The 4,688-nt window shown below is 35.8% G+C and overlaps 1 pseudogene across 1 annotated transcript; it reads left to right on the top strand.

Annotated features, from left to right (window-relative positions):
• The first annotated feature begins 308 nt into the window (after positions 1-308).
• Positions 309-2,828, top strand: LOC145106406 (BES1/BZR1 homolog protein 4-like; annotated as a pseudogene). Its single transcript, XR_013707554.1, has 2 exons — positions 309-690; positions 2,140-2,828. The product of XR_013707554.1 is annotated as a BES1/BZR1 homolog protein 4-like (transcript).
• Positions 2,829-4,688: the final 1,860 nt, after the last annotated feature.

The following is a 4,688-nucleotide window of genomic DNA, read 5'->3' as shown; positions in this document are numbered from 1 at the left end:
CATTGATAAATAGGTAAATTTTGCAAATTGAATTATTAACTAAAAATTAGATGTGCCACCGTCTTTTAGGTAACGGAGTTAGTGACGGTGTGAACACGAATAAGGGCCGCACGACGACGTTTTTGGCCGCTCTTTTTCCCAACGAAGACTTTCTTTATTTTTGAAAAGACTAAACACGTTCCACGTGCGCGACCCTAATTTCCAGGATTCTCTTTGAACAATTCAATGGCTTTATCGTAATTTACTGGACCCTTAGGGGTAATCAATTCGTAAATTAACCTATATTATATAATGCTCACCTCATTACAACCAAAAACACCAACCTTTTGATTTATTATTATTTGGTTTTGACTAGCTTCACTGTTTCCTTCCCTGCCGCCGGCAATCGGCAACTCTCCCTTTTCCGGCTGTTCCTTCATTCGTCCAGTCCAGCGACGGAGGAGGAGTAGGCGGTGCTCTTTTGAATATAGATAGATGACGGCTGGGACGAGATTACCGACTTGGAAGGAGAGAGAAAATAACAAGCGGAGAGAGAGACGACGACGGGCCATCGCCGCCAAAATATTCGCCGGACTTAGAGTTTACGGAAACTACAAGCTGCCTAAACACTGCGACAATAACGAGGTCTTGAAAGCCCTTTGCAACGAAGCAGGTTGGATCGTTGAAGAAGATGGAACGACTTATCGTAAGGTTAGTAAAAATCTCATCTATCTTGTATTCTCTCGATTCCTCAGATTGTTTTATTGCGTGATTGTGGTGGTGCGCACGTTATCAGACGATTTTATAACTGAATTACAGCTTTTGTAGATGGCTACATCTCGTCCGCCTTTACTATTTCAGTATTGCGAGTTTAATGATCGAACTATATAGCTTTTGATCATATGCTCTCCGTTGAATGATTTTGTGCGCACGTTAGCAACGTGATTTTTGTGATAGTCGGTATTTAGGCAAACTGCTGATTGAGTTTTAGTCCTTTAGATCGTTATCTTCCTTAAACCATTCTTGCTCTCCTTAGCAACCTGAGATTCATGATGCTTATAGTTGAATAGTTGAAGATCTAGTTTTTTTTGATTTCCAGTTTTCGTTTAATCAATCTGATTATATATCTAGACGTAAATCTGAAAACAGAACTTAGAGGATTTTGTTCATCGATCTAGACGCAAAAGATGAAATTCGTGCAGTTTTCATTTGAGGTCGTTAGCAGTATATAAACCAATATGATCAGTATTGTATGAGTGTGGGGAAACTGGAGATTTGGAGATTCGTCGTTATCACCGACAAGGTAACGTGCTTCCTGAGCATTTGGCGCATGGTAGCACGAGGCAGCATCCTTACCTGATCTCTTTCTACTTCTCTCCCTCACACACATCTTTCTCTGATAATTTTATTAACAAGAGTTTCCGTTCTATTCTGTAAGGAAATAACTTTTCACTTTTATAGCGAATTCGACAGTTTCTTCCGTGAGCTCCACCCTTCATTAATTAGGGAAATTATTGATTACACCCACTATTGTACGTTGTGAGATATAAACATGCCTTGTCATTTTCGGAAAACCTTATCTATTTAACCAATATTACCATCATAATCAATTCTTAAGATAAATAAATATGACTAGTACTTCATTTAAGAAAAAAATGAAAAAAGGTTGTAATTGAGTTCTTTGTGGACATTGTCTTATGTCAGCTTAAAGGGTTCGGGTTATTGGAAGAATAATAATTTTATTTTGAATTGTGTTTGAAAAAATAAATATTCCATAATTGTTTTTTGTAGCTTTTTAAAAAATTTCGGTGATGCATCATTTAAGGGTAGGGTGATTTGAGCTTTTGTTATGTTGACTTATATAGCTAATGGAGTTGGGCCTACACCTTTTATTTTGAAATGCCATGCAAAAGCATTACTTTTGATTCACTTATATGTGCTTTCATTTTTGTCTCGAATCATTTCTTATGGGATTCCCACTTATGCCATGATTATTTCCCCACTTTCATGATCGGTTATTATTTTGTGTATCACCATCTATCTTTCATTTTAAATCTTTTATACTTGGAACAATCAAATGATTATTTATTTTCATGGTGGGTTGTCGAAAACAACTGTTAAACCAATATAAAAAAGACTATTTTACCCTCTGTTGTTTAGGGTTGTAAACCAGCCGAACGAATGGAAACTACAGGGGATCAACATCCGCAATGGATAGCCCATGCTCATCATACCAACCAAGTCCAAACGCTTCTTCCTACAATTTCAGCCCTACATCATCCTCAATTCCAAGCTCAATCTCATCTCTTTATAATTCCAATTCTACCCCCGACCCAAACTCTCTAATCCCATGGCTAAAAAACCTCTCATCCGGTCCCACATCAACCAAATTCCCACACCATCTTTACATACCGGGTGGGTCCATAAGCGCCCCGGTCACCCCACCCATAAGCTCCCCCACTTGCCGGACCCCACGAATGGATCACGATCAAACCGTACCCCCACCCTGGCCTTTCTCCTCCACTCCCCATAGTCCCGGCATCCAAACGCCGCCAGATTCAGGGTGGCTCTCTGGCGTCCAAACACCCCAAGAAGGGCCGTCGTCTCCCACCTTTAGCCTCGTGGCAAACCACCACCCGTTTGGCCGGATTTGGACACCGGGACAAAGCGGAACGTGTTCACCTGCGGTCAACGGTGCGGCGGATGTCCCGATGTCGGATGTAGAGTTTGCTTTTGGAAGTAATATGAAGTTATTAGGGCTTGTGAAGCCGTGGGAAGGAGAGAGGATACATGAGGAATGTGTTTCGGATGATCTTGAGCTTACACTTGGGAATCCCAACACTAGGTAATCCTGCTAATCATTTCTTGAAAAATCTATTTGATTGTAGCAATGTCATTGTATAAAACAATTTTCACTGCTATAACCGGTAGACTTTTCAAAGTAGTGTTCTAATAAGGACAAAAGTTCAAGTACAATGTTATATAATTGGTAGATTTTTAGAATTTTTAAAGTACAATGTAAAGAAAAGAAAAATAGAATAGAAAGACTTTAACTACGTAGCTTTTTTAAAGTACAATATGTTAATAAAAAATATTAATACATTTGTGTTTTGTTTTGTGCAGATAAGATTAATTTGGGTTGTGGTTTTGTGCTCCTGATGAATTGAATTGAGGTATTGTGTGTAGATTTAGATACAGAAGTAGTATGAGTTGATTTACTTTTTATTCAATCATTACTACTATTATTCTTTTAAGTATTCAGAAAGGGAGAAGAAATATAACACTGGTATATTTATAAATAGTTTCTATAGGATTTTTTCTTTTCTTCTCTTAGTATTTTATTTATTTGTTTAATGTTCATCCTTTCTTTCCTCATTCTTTGGTACACGAATACTGTAATTGTTTTTTTTTTTTCTTTTCAATATATTGTGTTAAAAAGATTTGTCACAAAAAAAGGGATAATTATTAAAATGACCAAAATAATATGTTATATCATAAAATGATTATTTTTCTGAAAAAATATCATAAAATAATCATTCATCTTACATAATCACTTTTGTGGAATACATTTGATTTTAAGATATTACTTTATTGTTTCATTTGCTATTTACCTTTTTCCAAAATACCAGGTACTTTATAAAAAAAATATGAATATGCATTTCGTAAAATATGAATAAAAAAATCACTAGAATGGTTAGACTTACAAGTTCAAAAAATTAGAAGGATCCTTCAAAAACAATACTGCTAAATGTGTGTTTCTTGATAGTTTATGAAAGTGGCATGAAATAAAAAAAAATCATATTTGTAAATGAGTATCATTATAGGGCGTGTTCGGTAAAATTAGTTGGTAGCAGGTAGCTTGTAGCTGGTAGCGGGTAGCTTGTAGCTTGTAGCTGGTAGCGGGTAGTTTGTAGCTTGTAGCGTTTTGTTAAACGCTACATGAAGTAGCAGTTGGATTTGAAGCGTTTTGTTTAAACTAAACGCTAGAAGCTTGTAATGCCAAACAAAACTTTCTGTTTAAAACGGAGCGTTTTGTTAAACGCTAGAAGCTAGAAGCTCTGAAACGCTCTCAAACTCTCCGTGCCGAACACGCCCATAATAATCAGATAAAATTACATGAATGGTCCATCTCGTTTAGCAAAGGCTATAACTTTTCAGTCGTTATTTATTTTTTTATACGAATGATCCTTGTGGTTTTTAAACTTGCACGAATGGACTTTCTAGTTTCTAAAATTTGACTGAATGCTTTATGAGCTATATAAAATGATTTATTTATATTTTTTTTATTTCTTATATCTTTCTTTATTCATAAACTACATTTAATTATTAAAAATAAAAAAGAAATAAACCCCGACCACCCACCCTCCCCTTCTTCCCCATCCCATTAGGGGTGTTCATCGGGTAAAATTTTTGGGTTTCGAGTAATTCAGGTCGGGTAACTCGGGTTTTCATATTAAAAAAAATACACGTTACCTGACCCAAATTAAATTCGGATAATTCAGTAGTGGGTTGGGTTTGGGTAATTCGGGTATTACCCGAAAATATATAATTTTTTTTAATAGCACTTGAAAATAAATTAAATGAAATAAATATGTCGTGTTCAAACTTTTAACATTGAAATGAGTTTTTTATTATTTTATGTTTGGAACGGACATAGGAAATGAGTTTTTTATAATCACTAAAATGCATACTAATTTAAAAAAAGTTCT

Source organism: Lactuca virosa, chromosome 4, assembly GCF_052849685.1.
Source record: "Lactuca virosa cultivar CGN04683 chromosome 4, Lactuca_virosa_CGN04683_v6, whole genome shotgun sequence".
Lineage (NCBI taxonomy): Eukaryota > Viridiplantae > Streptophyta > Magnoliopsida > Asterales > Asteraceae > Lactuca > Lactuca virosa.
The sequence above is the reverse complement of the archived record's forward strand: the minus strand, read 5'-3'. Positions and strand labels throughout refer to the sequence as shown.